Here is an 18889-nt window from a genome sequence, read left to right on the forward strand (position 1 = left end):
ATAATGTTTTGTGTAGCATGCAACCTGCAGTTTCCCTAGAAAAAGTAGCAAGGGAGAAGTGGGGTGTGTATTATAGGTGACAAAAGTAGATCCCCTCCGAGTCTGAAAATATGGCAGCATTAATTGCCAAAGCTCCCAGCGCTTAAACATTTAATACTGTCACCACTCCCCTGCTGCCAAATTTCCAGACCCATGAGGAGCCACCCCCAGCTGGATAACACAGAGTGTCACAAGCTCTTACAAAATGTGGACTAGAGAACAAGAAAGCCAATGTAATTTATTCTCTGAAATCATTTGGCTGGGATGATCTAGTTGGGGATGGTCCTGCTTTGAGCAGGGGGTTGGACTAGCTGACCTCCTGAGGTCTTTTTCAACCCTCATTTTCTAGGATTCTATTACATGGCGCCATGTGCTAGATTGGGTTGGCAGTCAGGTTGATCCACAGGCCCAACCCAACCCATGGCCCTGGAGCCAGGATGCCAAGTCTGACCCAGCACATGGTCCCAGGACTGACACATGGGGTCAGACCCAGCACATGGCTTCAGAGCTGGCATAACAGGTCTGAAGCAACACATGGCCAGTGTGCAGCCATGGACCCAATGTGACGTACAAGATTTAGTATGCCAGAAACAACCCAGCACATGGTCTCAGCCTGGCATATGGTCCAGGGCTTAGCCAGTGAATGGGGTTAGATCCAGTGTATCAATCACTGTGCAGGTCCCATTGGCTGTGGAGGGATGGGACCAGGCTCTGAAGAAGGCTTAGCAAACTGTTACCAGTTACCAGGAAGGACAATCACTTTTTTCCTTCAGGTTCCCCTTCTGAAACAAGGTGAGTATTATATATGTGGGTGTGTTATATGTGAAAAAATATAGTAAAACTCAGTGAAAAAGAGTTATGAATAGTGTATTAAGTGAATCTCACTTTTTTTTTTCTACATGGATGAGAGAAGAATCAACTGTATTCACCATGGCAAAGTTTTCTGTGCATTTTGATACCACTACTCTAAACATAGGTCAAGCAATATTAGGGTGAACATTCTGCCATTCTCAATGATCATGAGCAGGGTGTCTGTTAAAGCAACCCAGATCACCTCTCTCTTGTCTCCAGCTCTGAAACCTGGATGGTAGACAGCTAAATTATTGCTAGAGACTACTGGAGTTTATTGACACTAGTGTTCTACCTACAGTGACTTACTACCACTCAGTCATCACACCCAAGGAGGAGTAATGAGACAGATGATGCCATGGGGACTAGCAAGTTGATCACATTTCTATAGTGGATGCAATCTAAAATGCCTCCATAGAGAGTAGTTTACACATTGTGCATACTTGAAAGATAAAACCCATGCTAACCAGATATGAATCACTTGCAGCTCTCCAGAATGGATGCTGCCAGATGGGCATGCCCCTCTGGACCAGACCAAGGCAAACTCTGCAGTAGAGACATATCTTTAAAAACTTTTTCCAATGACACCCATCTTTTGCTTGAAAGTGCATTGTGGCTAATGTGACCCACATCTGGATATTCTGAACCTCCCACTGCAAATTTGGAGCTGTCACTAACTGTACACAGGCTGATGTAGCCTGCTGGCAACCTTCCTCTCTTTTATTGTGTGGCCAGCAAGTGAAGTCATGTAACTGTTTGTAGCAAAAAGGAATTCAAAATACCATCCCAAATCTACTCCATAAACACATTTATCTTTGTGCTGCTGTCTCTCCCATGATATGGGGGGGGGAGGGAGACAGAAAGATATTGTGGAAGAAATAATTAGGAAAAGGGAAGAAACTAATTTAATTAATGAATTAAGATCCAGTGTGGTGAACATGTTAAAATACAACACATTTCATTTCTGTGTATTGGGTGTCAATTCAATTCATTTATATGGATTTGCTTTGCTTTCTGTGGCACAGACCCTTATGTCACAGTTCCATGGTAGGTATGCCATGGGCAGGGGAGAGGAAGCTACAGTAGCAATATATTGTACCCATAAATTCTGCTTCTTTAGGTGTCCCAAGAGGATCAGCCAGCTCCAAGCATGGACAGTGCTAGACAGGAGTAGGATGAGGCCAGGGACTCGGGGTTGCACTGATTCATCATGTCTCCTAGCACCTCTGGCAGAACAGCTAATATAGGGCCTTGATTACACTTTAAGCACTAGGTCCTACTTCACCTAATAGATGTATAAGTAGCAGAGATGCCAAAATGCAATTGTATTCCACTGTGGAAGCGCCTCAGGTGGGGGTTACGTCAGGTGCCGTACTATCTGTCCGGCACAGGGCCCCTCTCCTCTACTCACCTGCCATGACTTGGTGTTACTGAATGAAAAGGAGGGGTTCAGTGGAGATTCTCTTCCTGGAGGACCCCAGGGATGGTAGTACCCACTGTCTTGACATGATGTTCTGCGGGGCTCCACCTTCCCTACAACCTGTCCACTCACCAACTGAATGAGTGCCACCTGCCTTGTTCAGCCACACCCTGTAGACCCCTTTCTCCAGGAGTGACTAGTGTCAGCCTGGGTTCTGGTGGGCTAGCCCAGCTGTCACAACACCTAGTGTCTCTGTCTCAAATGCTGATGGGCTAGGATCCCGTTTGCTGGCATCCTTCTCACCGCCTCTGGGCAGGACACCTCTAATGATCTTTACAAAGTAAACAGCTGGAGGGCAGAGGCTGGAACTGCCTCCTCCCTCTCAGCCTTATACAGAGAATCAGTTTCCCCTTGTTCTGGATGCTGGCACTGAGCCGGCTGCAACGCTTCTGCCGACCACAGGAGTCTCACCATGCCTGGCGTGCTCCACGCTGGTGTGATCCCTCTCCTCCTCCCCCTGGGTTCTGGTGGGGCTTTTAAATCTTCCTGCAGTGGCTGCTCTGGCCACCACTATTGGCTCTGCTCTCCCCTGCCTCAGGAACAGCTGATTCAACAGCCAACATAACGCTGGCTCATGCGGCCATGGCCATGGCTCCTGCTTCAGCTGCGGCTGTGCTCCCAGGGGTGAGTTTCCCCGGGGGGGGGCATTGCTTGTGTGGCTTGGGGCCCATGGGGACTGCCCCCCCCCACAGCCTGTGGGGGCGTCTTGCCGCCACATCCACCCTGCTAGTGTCCCTGAAAATCTAGCAATGCACCTACTTTTATAATATACCATCATCTTTGCCTTAAGACTAACTCATAAAAAACTACCATGTTGAAAAAACATTTCATTTATCACACTAAGAATCCATACTTCACAATCAGTTTCCTCATTCTAGTTCCCCACAGTCATAGAACTATGGCATACAGCAAAATACTTCATTAAACACAAAGTGAATTTTGAGCATGGGCTGGGAAAACTTGAGTCTCCAGAACTGGAATACCTTCAGTCAGGGACACATATTATTTTCAATTCATAGTTGCAACAGTGCAAGGCAAAAGTTATCAGTAGGGCTGTTCAAAATGGCATTGTTCCATTTCCTCTTGTGTTTCGACGGAACAGTGTTTCATTTCAAATTTTGTTTTGATTCAAAACTACCATTCTGTTTTGTAGCCCCTTCTGAGGGCATGAAGTCTGCCAAGTTGCAAGGAGATAGGCGCAGGAGGTTTGGGGAAGCTGCACCCCAAAGTCTTGAAAGCAAAAAACTCATGTCATGTGTACGTGTTAAGCCACAGCAGGGTCAAAACTTCAGGGATGCTAGCCCCTGCTGAAGCAATGAAGCCTGCCAGGTTTCAAGAAGATCGGTGCAGGGGGTTCAGGGAAACTGCACCTCAAGCTGTGGACAAGCAAAACACATGACATAGGTGACATTGTGTGTGTTAAGGCACAGCAGGGTGAAAATTGCAGGCCTGTGTGAGGGAGTGGGGCCTAGGAGTGGCCGTGAACTCCCTAGCGCCCCCCTACCATCACTTCAGGTGGACTCAGCACCCTTGGTTTCTCGGCTGCCACCTCTTTGCTGATAATAGGTTTAGATGGGAGGCTGCCTCTATCCCCTGGTGAACGGTGCGTGTTACTGCCCCTACTTGTAAGGGGTGCCTCAGCGCACCCCTGCCTTAAGGGCAATGCGTGCCTCCTACCTCCCCTTTAGCACGCCCCAAGCCTCGCAGCTGTTCTCTGGACGTTGTTTGGTCCCTTGCCCTCTGGCGCCCTCTCTGGCGCCCCTGGGCCTATCATGCCCTGGTGACCCTCTCTGGCACCCCTGGGCTTACCACACACTTGGCGCCCTGAGACTGTCCCGCCCCAGCGCCCCTCTCCAGCACTTCTATTGTTACCAGCGCCCCTGGGCCTGGCACGTAGCCGGTGCCCTGTTACCAGCACCCCTGGGCCTGTTGTGCCCTTGGGCTACCACTCAGCCCGCTGCCCCACTCTGGGGCCTATGCTGCACTCTTCGCGCCCACTGCCCCCTTCTCTGACACTCGTCCGCTGTGCCAACTGCGTCACACACTCCGTGCCCCCCGCTGGGCACCAGGAGCCCCCAAGCCACTGGGGCACTCCTGTGACGCCTCCTCATGCCCCTACAGCCTCACCCAGTCCTCCAGTGTAGTCATAAGTAAACCAAAGAGTCAGCCAGCCAGCTACAACATACCATAAATGCCAGGGTTATAATACAAACCCTATACAACGCTGGCTCTTACCAATATCTTTTCTCAGGGCTCTCTCTCTCTCTCCCCTCGCATCATTGCAGCTGGTCAAACGGCCACCATTGACTCTGCTGCTCAGCTCTCCCGCAGAGCTACGGTTCCTGCGGCTGCCAGAGGGGAACTGCTGCTCAGGCTCTGGCCTGGGCTGTTATAAAGGGCCCGGGCCTGCCCCTTTTTGGTCACCTGGCTGGCTGGTTGCCATAGCAACCTGCAGCTTCACTGCCCTGTTGATTGTCAGCTCTGTTACTTTCACTTACATGGCACAGGATACCTTGGTGCTTCTGTGACAGCCTGCTAGGCCCTGCTGTGGCCACAAAGCCAGCCAGTTGTCAAGGAGATCGGTGCAGGGGGAGTCTGGGTTCTGGGGCCCTGCATCTCTAGCTGCTGACAGGCAAAACTCGTGACATGGGTGAGTGACACTGTGTGTGTGTTAAGATGCGCCCTCACTCAACTGACACCAAGGCAGAAAGCAGGGCAGCTCCAACAATGCTACCTTTATGCAGTTTTTCCATCCCTCCCCCACAGCACTGGGATTCGAAGGGACCTCAGGGAAGGATGATAGTCACTGGCCAGCTACACAGTCAATAATGAAAACACTCTTTCCCCCCGCCTCCCCACTCTTCCTCCTCCCTCTCCTTACTTTAGTTTCTGTTTCCCTGCAGGCAAACCCAGCTTGAGCTTCGACCCTCAAAACGTTTCTAAATGTTCAAAACATTTCAACTTGCTTCATTTCATTTTGAGGCTGTTTCGAAGCTCTCTGTTTTGTTTCAGTTTTGCTGTTTTGAGCTCAAAACAAGTCTAAACAACATTGAAATGAAACTGCCAGCAAAATTTCTCAGCCAGTGTTTTGCTAAGTAGTTGTCACTTAATATCAATTAATGTGGGCATCTTTGTCCTTGCAAGAGTCATTCATGACCCACAGTACAGCAGAAATAAATGTCCTACTTTTATAAAAGCCTTACAGCTACAAGGATATGCCTCATTTGAATGGCCAAGCAAAGATAGCCACGATCACAATTACTTCATTTGCAGAGGTGTTTTGGGTACTTCTCTTGCCAAGGATGAAATGCTATCTGCCTGGCTATACCATTACTGGCTGTAAGGTACCATTTTTATTCTGAGACTTCCATTACATTTTTTGCTTAGTTAGCATTGATCTGTTTTCCATACCAGGAGACTTTTTAATGTATATTTGAAAAGCAGCCAGGCCATTAGCCATATTAAAAACATTTTCCACTTCACCATTTATTAAAAGTACTAGCTTCTCCACTCTGTTTCCAACACCTTGGAGAGCTCTTCTGCCTGAGTGAGTGCTCCGGTATGCAGTACCGCTTTCAAAATGTACGAACAAGCTGTCTACACACTCTTATTGCAACATCATGTCATCAGTGCTCCAAGTGGTTATTTCTTTAATAGACTCTTAGCTTGGTGGACATCCAGCTGTTAAAAACTATATTCTTTAAGGACTGGGGTTTTTTTTTAAAGGAGTTGAAAAGGTCATCTATGAACAGCAGCACAGATGCTGAGGCAGGCACATCAGTAACTAGAAAGCAAGGCAGGCTCATCGCGAGCAGTGGTGCTAAGGCAGATGTGTCAGAAGCTTGAAAGCAATGAGCTGGAACTGGCAGACAAAACTGTGACAACTGAACATACAGGAAAACTGATGTATTTTCCACACCTGGCTAGTCTGTGAAGTAAAATATATCACACAGATCTTTTAAAAAGTAAAACATATTTCAAGTATAATTACATGTTCCAGAAAAGAGAAGCTAAATACAGATCAACCCCAATTGTTGCACAGGGTTTCTAAGACTCTTGTGGCCCTTTTGGGACAAACAAAGCTTGAGCTAAGCAAACAAGCAATACATAGTGCCCAAGTTCTTCTGCCTGACTGCAAGGGGAACTGAGGGTACATAGCATCTCTGAAAATCAGGATGTTGGGTGCCCAACATAAGTCGCTGACATGATTTGGGATGAGATCCATAAAGGGACTTCAGAAGCCTAAGTCAGGAGCTAGGAGTAATTTAAACACATACACATCAAAAAAGCAATAATGAAAAACATCTGCCTCAGCAGCCACGAATGCTTTTAGGTGCCTACATTCATTCTGCACCTATGCTTCGGCCCTGACAGTTCCCCAGTTACCTGAATATAGGGTGCTGCTTGTGCACAGAAGTGACCCAGGCTGAGCAGTTAGGCTAAGCTCTGTTGTGATCCACAAATAAGGCAGAGCAGTAACAAAGTTCTTATAATCCCAGATGACCCAAATCCAATAGGTGAGTTTGCAGAACACCTACTGCAAACCAATATAATTGAGAACAGCACAAAGCATCATTCAAACATTCAGGAGGAGAAGGAGCTGGTGGGATCACTACTGAGCACATGAGGAAGCCTAAGTTTGGGTACCTTCAGATCTTTGTAGTCCATAAATGTAGATGATCAATGAAGTTAGGCGCCTCCTTAGTTTTACAGCTGGTGGGCAGGGGCATTTGGAATTGTATTTTCCACAAAAATGGGTGCATCTACAAATGCATTAATGTACATTTTCTAACGTGCACTAAATTTAGTACCTCCAAAGTAAGGTACTAAATTAATGCATATTAGCCTGAGCTTAGGTGCAGTAGTGCATTTGCATGCTTTTTTAGTGACACTAATGCACAGCAGACTATTTTACTGCACATTCACGTAATATCACAGTTTTTATGTGACGCTTTAGTGTGCAGTAGAATATTCTATTGAGCATTAAAGCCCACGTGTAGACATGCACAATGTTCCAAAGTCCCCTTCAGTCACCTAGTTTATCAGTTTAGATTGTGCTTCTGAGTAACTAAGGGACTTTTAAAAAATAGAACTTGCTCCATTTGCAGACGGTAATCCATGCACAAATGCATTCAGACACATATATTTTGCATTGCATAACCCTGTTTCAGAACCTAAATATTCCAGGTAGCTAGCTAAAACATGGTAATTTTAAAATTCCCTAAAAAATAAGGGACAAGAGTTTCTAGTGGTTAGAGCTGGGAAGTTAGAAGTAAGGAGAGCTGATGTCTATTTCTAACCATCATTGACTCATTTTATGGTCCTGGACAAGTCACTTCTCTCTGCACACAGAAAAAAGTGGAACCAATCTATATATCATTGAGCCAATGTAACAGTTTTTAACTACTATTCTGAGAGTAGCTGTTTGCTTTGGCATTGACCTTGGGCATTTGCAGGATTTGAGAAAGGCTGTTTAATCTATTTCTTAATGATTTGGAGTCTTGAGCTGGTTTTCAGATGACATGAAATGGAAGGATTGTGAACATGTGGGAGGACAGGAACACAATACAGAAGGATCTCGACCGACTGGAAGGCTGGGCTGAAGCTAACAAGATAAAGTTTAATGCTGACAATTACCTTTATCTGTAGCAGGAGGCATGGCCCTCTTCCTGAGATCATTTGAATGCATATTAACACCCTTTACATGGGCCACTGTGGTCCCTCTGCTTTACCTATGGCAGGTGAGGGGGTTATGTCTTGTGTTGTGTCAGGGTTGACTGTAGTTTTGCAAAGAGGTTAGACAATTAATTTGTATGGCATACTTTGGATTGGGATGATCCGCCTTCATGCAGAGGTTGGATTAGATGACCTACGGAGGTCCCTCCAGCTCTACTTTTCTAGGGTTAAGGGAGAGAAAGGTATCTGGAGAGAGTGTATTGGAACAATGCAGTTGTGTTCCCTAGATTTGGTCTACACCTACACTTGCCCTTGTTTAACTTTTGACATTAGACCAGTTTGTCTACATTGGTGCAGCTGTCAGTGCAGATGTTCATATATTGGTTTAAATGTGGTTTACATAAGTTTGGGGACACTAAGCAGATCACCTTGCCTGTGGGTTTCTCCAGGCTTCTGCTCCCAGCAGACCTCCTTAACTTATCCACCCAATAAAAAGAGTCTTTAAGCAAACAAAACTCTGGTTGTCCTGTTTGAGACACTGGGAGGGGACTCCTGTGATTCTGGCCAATGCACAGCAGTCTAGTTTTCTATGCAGCCAGCAGTTCAGCCCACCACTTGTCTCTGGTTTACAACTGTTTCTTCACAGTTCACTGTACAGTTGCTCTTCTCTCTAGGGGTTTTAAGCTCCCAGTGGGCAGCTCCCTTCTTAGCAGTCTCCCTACAGCTGAAATTGCTCAGCAGGGCTGGCTGTCCCTCTTAATGGGGCACATCACTCTGGTACAGACCTGTTTAGGAGAATGAAAGCCACTGAAAGCATATGCCTGCAGTCTAAGACTTGATCCCAGCATTAATACAGACCATCACATTTCACTTCTGCCTTCAAAATCAATAAGCAAAAGGCAAATCTCACTCCTCATTGATAATTGTTTTAATACTTGCTTTAGTGCTTTATTACTTCTGTGGCTCTTATGCTAATTTTAAAATAATATCATAAACCCAAACTCACAGCAAATAATCCTGTACAAATAATGCATTAAAATTAGGTGGAAGGGCCTTTATGTTATCTGATTCAGCTGGTAAAATGTGGCAAAGAAGTTGAGCCCTGGTGCAGAATTCTGTTTCCATTTGTGTGTCCAAATGGCAGCTTTCTACTTGACTAAGTGGTATTTTTGGCACTTATTTAAAAGTAGTGATTCTGCTTCTCCTGCAGTATTGACACATCTATGCATGCATAGACTGAGCACACATAGTTGGCTACATACTGGCTGGACAGGTATATGGCTGTATACATACATCTATTCTGGGTGTATGCCTGTGTCTGAAGTCCTTGGCATGAGTTCATTTCATAGTGCAATGGGATCTGAGTCTTGATGCCAGCAATTGTGGGTCCTGCCATACCACGTGTACATGGCAAGATATGCAGTTTGAGGATCAGGGATCAGATCCCAATCATGCCATTATGACTAGTAAGTTCAGGGAAAAGCTGGGAGCCCAGGCTCCCCATGTACTGGCAAGTTGAAATCTGGATGCCCGTAGAGCAGCATAAACTAGTGTGGTCCCAGAGCTGGGCAGACAATCAGCTGATTGTCAGTCCAAGCCCAGGGACTGCACAGGAGCCAGTTTGAGAAGCTGGTGCAGCCCTGGGACAGAACCAGCTCCAGATGCTCCCCAGCCAATTCCAGACAGTTCCAGATGCCCCAGGATGGAGCCAGTTTCAGATGTCCCACTGGCTGGTGGGTCTTGGTGAGCAGTATGTCTCACCATTACCCAGCATGATGCTTGCCTTGCCCGGCTGCAGTAGTGAGGGCTGAAGAAGCAAGGCACTGTGACCCAGCAGCAGAATGTCCCTGGCTCCTCAGCCCCTGCCAGAACTGTGGGACAAAGCAAGCACCTGTGGCAATCAAGTAGGGGGCACTCCTGCACTGAGCTACCCACTTCACTGCACCCATCCACCTACCAAGCTCCAAGTGCCTTCTCAGGGGCACCTCATGTCTGGCCAACACCCTTCCTGGAGCACACCTGCAAGCCTGTGGTCACTGTTGCCACCACCCAGGGGTTCTGGTCTGTCTTTGGCCCTGTGCCCCCTGTGGTACACAGGCCTTGTAGATCCTCAGAGTGCTTGGCCTACTGTGAGAAACTGGGGTGCTTCCTTTAGCCTAAGGCACAAAAAGTAGCTTTCCTTAGTCAGCCAGACCAAGGGGACATGGAGGCATGCCCCTCCCGCTCTCCCAGCCAGTTCCCCATGCTTGGTACAATGGAGAACTTTACTGATTACAGAGAGTAGGCTTGGGGAAGGGTACAGGATAGAGAAATATCACAGAATAACCTTAGAGCAAACAATGTGGCTAGGTAGCCTTTGTTCATGTATCTGCTTTACTGCAAGCTATGTATCTAGATAGGTTGCAAGTAGCTTACTCACAAGTGTCATCCAGAGGCTGGTTGAGCTTTCCTCTGAAAGCAAGCAGTTCATGATGTGTCAGTGGGTTTCCAGAGAGATCCCCATCTCTCTGCTCAGCCAGTTGCACACATGGTCCTCAGTATGGCTCTCCTCTAGTTCATCTGGAGCCTAGAAGAGCCTCAGAAGTTATGTGCTTAAGCCATGCTTTCCAGGATGGCTCTCCCCCCTTCTTCCTCATGGGGACCCCTTCTATACCCCTGTCGTGACCTCATCACTAAGGTCCCACCAGAAGCAGCCCCAGTGATTGATGTCCATTGCTTTCAAATGACATCACTCTCCTGAACCAATCCTGACCAGGTGTTGTTGGATGCTAGCCAATCAATTTGAAATGCATCACTGGTTATCTGGTGGAGTGACAGGGTCTCCTGCCTCCACCCCCCAGGCCATGATATCATTGCCTAAACAATAGAAAGTGTGAGTTCCCACCCTCCTACCTGTGATCAGTCAGGTAGGCAGAGTTGATTGCTCAACAACCAGAGTGATAGACATATGAGAGAGAGAGGGAGGGGGAAACAGACTACTCCCAGGGCAAGGAGGACACTGTAACAGCATTTCATCACAGCATCAAGCTGGGTCATGGTGACCCTTGCAACTTGTGAGGACCTGGCATCCCAGCCCAAGGGATAGGCTCCCCTGGACTCAAACTGAAAACAGAAGAGTGCATCTCCAAGCAGAGCTGCACCACTTGGCTATTAACCTGCCAACATGAGGGAGCCGTCATCCAAGCCCCACCATGTAGTCAGCATCAGGCTGCATTGGCAGAGCTACCCTCCCACACACTCAATACAGGACATGTTACAAATATTTTGTGGCATATTTTTGTGGCTAGTTTCTGCTTTTGTCACACCGTGAACTGCCTGGATATGTGGCAGATAATACTTGACCGGTGGTGCAGTAGTTAGAACTCTATGTTTTAGATACAGGTTCAGACTCTCTCTGGGTGAAGGAAGCTAAGAACTTGGGCTCTCCAGCATCCCGGACAAGTGTTATAATCACTCAGCTCTTGAGTCTCAAATGTGGAAGGGCTTTCCTTTGGAGTCTGACTACTGTTAGTCATGGGTTTTTGGCTGGCTGTGGTTTGACATATCCCAAGATATCTGAATAACTGATATGACGGAATAAACATAGAAGCTAGCTTAAAACTGTGCTAAAATTTGTTTCTTTGGCTATATATAGGCCTCTGCTACCTAATCAGGAATTCAGTTAATTCCTTGCCCTTCACCATGTTTGTCCAAGTTGCATTTGGCTTGTATAATCTATTACAGTCTCATGATGGGGTATGGCTCAGCCCCTCTACCCCACTCATTGTTGCCTTCTCCTCTAACACTTTGAAGTGCTTAAAAGGATCACAAATGCCTAGTCAATCTGAATTCTTTTGATGGTTTTCCAACATTCATTTCCTGTTTCTTTTCATGTGAGAAGCTACCTGGATCAGGGACATCATTTCATTTGCTCTGATGTGCTGCGGTCTGCCTTTAGATGCAGCTGTAAAATTGAATCAAACCAGCAGCTATTCAGGGAGGTTTATTACCAGAAAAAAAGAGTAGCAATTTTGGTTTACTGGAGAAGGCAGCCAATATAAATTTCCTTTTTCTCACCACATTTTTATACAGGATTAAAATAATATTTATCAGCAGTTTTGTAAATGTTTTCATTCTGTAGGCTTTACAATTGCCGATGCTCTGATGTTTTCAGTTATTCTTTTAGAGTGCTTCATCGATTACCAAGCATAATATGTTCCTGTAATTCCATACTGTGTTGTCAGAATGGCTTTTTGAAAGTCTTAATCTGTTTACCACATCCATCTGATTTACTCAGCACTCTTCATTTTCTATGGTTACACTGGTACATTTTCTTCCTTTTTTTCCCCTGCAAGCAGCATGTTCCTTGCAAAGAATTCTTTACTCCATCACTTTGTTAGTGCACAAGAGAATAAGTGGTTGGAATTGAGGGAGAATGAATAGCAGTGTTAGTATAGACTAAGGTAAAATTAATCTTAGGAGGAATGAAGAAGGAGGATGTATTTAAGGCTGCAGAGTAACTTTGCTTTGTAACAAATCCATATGCTTCTACCAGCCAACTCAGGGGCAGGCTCTGTCACCCTTACTTCCACCGAGCAAGACCCTTCTCTGTACATAATCCTTTGGATTTCTAGAGGAGGAGGATACTACTCAGCAAGAAAAGAACCCAGCCCATAATTTATGCAAAATTCAACACACATCTGCTTAGCTGTATCCTGAGCCATGTCCTTCAGCCTGCAAAAGACAGAGCTGTATCGCCTGAGTATAACTGCAAACTGCATTAGGCATTAGCCATATCAGGGAATTTATGATCTGTTATCATCTGGGACTTGAAGTCAATATTAGAGCTGGTCAAAGAATGCTACAAGATCAGGGGTGGAATTTGGGAATTAAAGAAACCATCAAAAATGTTTTGTTTTTACAGGGAATATTTTTTTTTTCATTTTCAAAAAATCAAAAGGGAAAAAATAAACCAATCAGTTTTAGTTTTTCTTTTAAAAAACAACTTTTTGGAGGCATGTAAAGAGAAGGAAAATTTCAAATGAAAATACTCAATGAAACGTTATTCTAAAAAAGGCCCAAAGAAATTTGATGGACACTTTAGTCAAGTATGAGTGCCCGTGTACACATAGACACAAACACACACACATTTACCAATAGATGGGAACAAGAGAGCTCCTTACTTTCTCAAGCAGGGAATGACAACCTATGGCCTGCAGATGGGATCTGGCCTGCAAAGCCATGGATCTTATCTCTGGAGCTGTGGCTTTGGCAGTGCTCAGCAGCAGAGAGTCTTGGTGGTGTCGAGTGGCAAGGGGTGCTATGCTGCACCATAGCCAGGCAGCTGGGCAGCTGGGAGCTTTGTCCAGGCCACAGGTCTTACACCAGTATTGTGTCACATCTGACAACAGCACATATAATCACAGTGTTGCCAATTTCTATAGGTTTAATGTAAATTGAGAAATACTTGCAGGATTTTCTAAAGCCCTAGCTGGAGTCTTGTGATGATATGAGTTTTCATGAAAAAGATTTCATTAAAAATGTTAAAAACCAATGTTTCTAGCCCTCAGAGGAGCAGAAAGTTTGAAAAATGCACTTTAAGAGTTCAAAAAGCAGAAAGTAAGTGAAAGATGTGGAACCAAACTGATAAGGAAAAAGGCTGCAGCAGGGTTCAAATTACACTTTGATTCTTGGGGGAGTCTGCAGTGATGGCAGCCAGAAACTGGAAGGAGCCGCTGCTGCTGCTACCACCACGTGAGCTGCTTAGAAAGGCGCAGGTGGGGCCAAGGACTCTCGTCTCTTATGGGGGGGCCTTATGGGAGGCTCTTGTCTCTAATGGGAGGGCTCAGTCCCTTCTCCCCTGTATTTTGACCTGGGCTGCATGCGAGTTCTGCGGAGAGAAATGCAAGGTGCTGGAGTGGCTTGGCCTGCCTTTCATGATCTACAACAGTGTGGGCCAACCTTTTTGGCAGACGTGCCACCAATTAAGCCCCCACCAGCCAGAGTGCCACTCTGATGCCTTTCTTCCACACTGCTTTCTGCTCCTTGTACTATCTGCTGGTGTGCTGCCTGCTCCCACGCTAACCTGCTATGTGCTACAGTAAGAGGCTGCCTGTGCCACAGGTTGACCACCCCTGATATAAAGGATGGAGATATAGCCAAAGAACCCCCTGCAGTTTCTCTCTATTTTCCAGGTTTCCTTGAACATTACAGAAGAGATGCAATTCTTATGACCGCTCAAACTTTGACCTGAGGTAAAGACAATGGGACCAATCCAGTACCTGTAAGTCAAGAGTGGGAGTCCTTTTGACTTGAGGGCATTAGTTTGCTTTCTTTATATTAAAAAACAAACAGATACCCCATGCCATTTCACATCCTGGAGGTAGAAGATAGAGCAGCTGGTGGAAAGAGAGAGAAACAAAGAAATAAGGGAACACAGGGCTTACTACACAACACAGTACTAGACAACACAGTGGGAAAGTAGGGGAAGGTGGAAAAGCTTATCCACTGAAATCCTGGCTCCACTGAGACCCCACAAAACTCCCATTCATTTCACCAGGGCAAAGATTTCACACAATATTTTACTTGATTCATTTCACATAGTGATCCAAATACATCTTTGTTATAAAAGCATGATATTACACCAGGGGTGAATGTGGCCTAAAGAGGTAGAGATATTGTATTTATTTTGGTGATGAGATCTCAGCTGTGCTTCACAGGGAATTTAATACACAGCTATGACATCATCACAATGGCCTCACTAGCCGGCCATAGTGTTTCCCACAGCTATGCTTCAGTTCATGAGTAAATTTAGTCTGAAAATTAGAAGCAATTTCTAACCCTCACAGAGAGAGTTTCTGGAACAGCCTCCCAAGTGGCATAAGTTCAGAGAACTTGTGATAAGTTTGTCAATCCTGTTCATAGGCATGGTTGCCTACGTAGGAGGGGACTGAACTCAGTGGCTGAGAAACCTCTTCCAGTTTTATGTTCTGTGATCCTATCTGAAAATTGTAGCTCTACTCACTCTCAGGATCAGATGTGGGCCTCAGGACTGGTGTGGGAAGCCATCTCCCTTACTTATAGGTATGATGCAAGTGATGGTTTGGCCTAATATGCTTACTTCCAGCATATTCCATTCACATTCACTTTATCCAACAGCCAATGCAAGGCTGTCCAACTTTGGTCCAGCTTGGGACCACGTACCACACAGGCTGTATTCTATAGGGATGGGTCCCTAAAATATCTCTCTGCTGCATGGGCAGTGACAGCGCATGGCCCCTTAGGATCTTCTCCCTTGCCACATGGCCCCCTGGGATCCCCTTCCCCCAGTGCACTGGCAGTGCCAGCAGCATCTGGGTCCCTGCCAGACCCATCCCTGCCATGTGACAAGGGGGAGAGGCAGCTGCAGGAGCCTGTGAGGATGCCACTTGGGCAGCTCTGCACTAGGGCAAATCAAGACACTTTGCCTTCTTTATGAGATGATAAATCAATTGCTCAGAAAAGATTTAGATGTTCTATTAAACCGGCGACAAGAAGAAACTACAGTGTTAACTGGAGCATGGTCAGCAAATCTGTTAGAAGTTCCTCCTGTATTGCTAAACAGATTTGTTGTCTTTCTACTGACTAGAAGTTATGAAGTGATGTGAAAATGATTAGAAGTGAACTAGGGTTCACAAAAGCTTGTGCTATCTATATATATCTTGTATAGATAGTCTATAAGGCTAAGTACAGACAATAAAAAAGCTTGAGTCTGAATTGATTCAGTCTTTGCAGGTTAGTCTAAGCTTTGCATAGATTGATCCAATAAGCAAGTAAACAGACATTCACTTTTGATTCCAGAAATGCAGCCATATGCCTGCAGTGGCCCAGGCCAGGCACCAGGGGCACTAGAGGACACCTCGCTGATCAGCTGGAGCAGACAGCATGGACCTAGGCTAGCCCATCCATCCTGCAAGGGGGAATTTGTGGAGGAGGTGCAAAACATCCTAGGATGCTGGGGGCCTTTGAATTAACTTGAATCTGGAGGGAATCTGGGACAAAAGTTCAATAAACCAATTTAACCATTTTGAAAGTACACTGAACTTCTGTTATGTTACAGATTTGAACTGGTTTCCAATCACTATGTATAACTTCTGTGCCTAGCCTAAAGTGCTTATCTACCTTACCCTGTAGATGCATTACAGGCGCCTACCAAAAAGCATCAAGGGAGATAACCCTGATTGGGCAGACACATAAAGGACACAAAATCTGGGAGATCTCCCGCTTCTCTGGTTCACACACCCCTTCTTGAGTGGAAATGTTCTTGGCTTTAAACTGCTTGTACTCAATTCTGGAGATTCCTTTCTCTGCTGAATTTTCAGTGCATTTGGCTAATTTTCTGTAACACATTTGAAAAAACAAAATGTTTAATATCTTTAGTATGAGTGTGAATCTTAGTAGAAATGAAACAGATGCACCCATATATAAGCACAGATGCACAATAGATCAGACGGAGCTGGAAATAACCAAGAAATGCAAACTGGCTTATCTGTCCCAAGGAGCAAAATATGATCCAGCACTTGGCAACTGGTGAGATGTGTGACTTTAAACCAAATTTTAGGCAGTAGGTTTGTAGCTGAGGTCATACCAATGTTCCTATAAGCTTATTCAAAACGATCACTGTTTTTTATGGGCTTATACACTGCATCCCAGTAGAACTGTACTCACTGCAGGATCAGAATGGGGAAAGGGTTAAAAGTCATTTCAAGCTGCACTGATCTTCCCCCTGTTGTACGGTTGGCATTCAACCAGGCTGATCCCTGAGAAAAAAATGGATTGGTCTCCAGACTGCTCTTATTTATGATCAGTTGCTTATGGCTTCAAGAAATTGTTGTGGCAGTCAGAAACTGTCAGGGACAGCTTGGCCTTGAGATCTCTCTCCCTACCCCACCCAACACCATTTTGCCTGTGCTGGATATAGGCATTTACACCAGTATTTAGGAACCAGGGAGGGAGTTCCACAAATGGGGTAATAACAGGAATTGGAAACTAGAGTTTTGCAGTGACCATGGATTTAGCCTGATTCTCTGTCGTCCTGCACCTTTGCAAAGTGGGTACAATGCACAGTCATTCTCCCCATGGCATTTTATACCCATGTTGTACTCACTTTGCTATGGCATAAATTCCTGCCATTAGGTGCACAGCAATAGAGGGCAAAGGCATCTGTTACATCATCTATTTTAGTCTATCCTGATTAACACTGGAGGCACTGAGGTCCCAGAGGGGAGGGGAGCCAGGTGTCCAAGAAGAGTGGTCGCTCCTTAAGGAGACGATCCTCCAAGCCCAAAGGGAGGTAATCCCAACACGGATAAAAGGGAGCAGGAGGGCACAAAAGCCCCCATGGCTCACCAAAAGCATCCAGGAGTGTCTCCTAGCTAAAAGGGAGGCGTGCACCCAATGGAAGGGAGGGGCCATCACCAGGGAAGACTATACTGTGGTTGCTTGGGGATGCAGGAGGGCAGTCAGGAAGGCCAAGGTGGAGATGGAACTGGGACTGGCTTCCTGGATCAAGGATAACAAGAAGTCCTTTTTTAAATACATAGGGGGCAAAAAGAAAGTACTGGGTAACGTGGGGCCCCTGCAAGACACACTAGGAAATCTGGTCGTCACACCAAAGCTAACCTATTTAACGATTTCTTTGCCTCCATTTTCCTGAGCAGGGACAAGCTCAGCCCCCCCCAATGGGCCCCCCTCAGGCCCCAGGGTAGGTACACCTAGGCCAAGGGTCAGTGAGGATCTAGTCAGGGAACTTCTGGAGGGACTGGACGTATTTAGATCAGCTGGTCTGGATGATCTCCACCCCAGAGTGCTGAGGGAATTAGCTGAGGTCATTGCAGGACCCCTGGCACGGCTTTATGAGCACTCGTGGTGCTCTGGTGTGATGCCAAAGGACTGGAAAAGGGCCAACGTGGTTCCCATCTTCAAAAAAGGGAGGAAGGAGGACCCAGGAAACTACAGGCCAGTCAGTCTTACCTCTATCCTCGGTAAGCTTTTTGAGAGAATTATCCTGGCACATGTCCAAGAGGGGCCAGCAGGGGAGATTATGCTTAGGGGCAACCAACATGGGTTCATTAGAGACAGGTCCTGTCAGACCAACCTGGTGGCTTTCTATGACCAGGTCACAAAATCCTTAGATGCAGGGGTAGCAGTGGACATAGTCTTCCTGGACTTTTGGAAGACCTTTGACACAGTCTCTTGCCCAGTTCTCATTAAAAAGCTAGGGGACTGTGGTGTAGACACCTGCACAGTCAAATGGGTTGCCAACTGGTGGGAGGGCCGCACCCAGAGAGTGGTGGTGGACGGGTCATTTTTGACCTGGAGGGATGTGGGCAGTGGGCTCCCCCAGGGCTCGGTCCTCGGGCCTGCACTGTCCAAGTCATAACATCTTCATCGGTGACTTGGACAAGGGGGTAAAAAGCACCCTGTTCAAATTTGCTGATGACACTAAGATATGGGGGGATGTGGGCATGCTAGACAGGAGGAATAGGCTGCAATCAGGCCTAGACAGGTTACAGAGGTGGGCGGATGAGAACAGGATGGGTTTCAACACTGACAAATGCAAGGTGCTGCATCTGGGGAAGAACAACTGGCACCATACCTACAGGCTGGGGAACTCCCTTCTTGTCAGTGCAGAGGCAGAAAAGGATCTTGGAGTCATCACTGATGCCAAGATGAACATGGGCTGGCAGTGTGGGGATGCGATCAGGAAGGCCAACCGCACCTTGTCATGCATTCACAGATTCAAGGAGGTGATCCTCCCCCTCTATGCAGCACTGGTCAGGCCGCAGCTGGAGTACTGCGTCCAGTTCTGGGCGCCGCACTTCAAGA

This window comes from Crocodylus porosus, unplaced genomic scaffold, assembly GCF_001723895.1.
Source record: "Crocodylus porosus isolate Cpor-Errol unplaced genomic scaffold, CroPor_comp1, whole genome shotgun sequence".
Classification (NCBI taxonomy): domain Eukaryota; kingdom Metazoa; phylum Chordata; order Crocodylia; family Crocodylidae; genus Crocodylus; species Crocodylus porosus.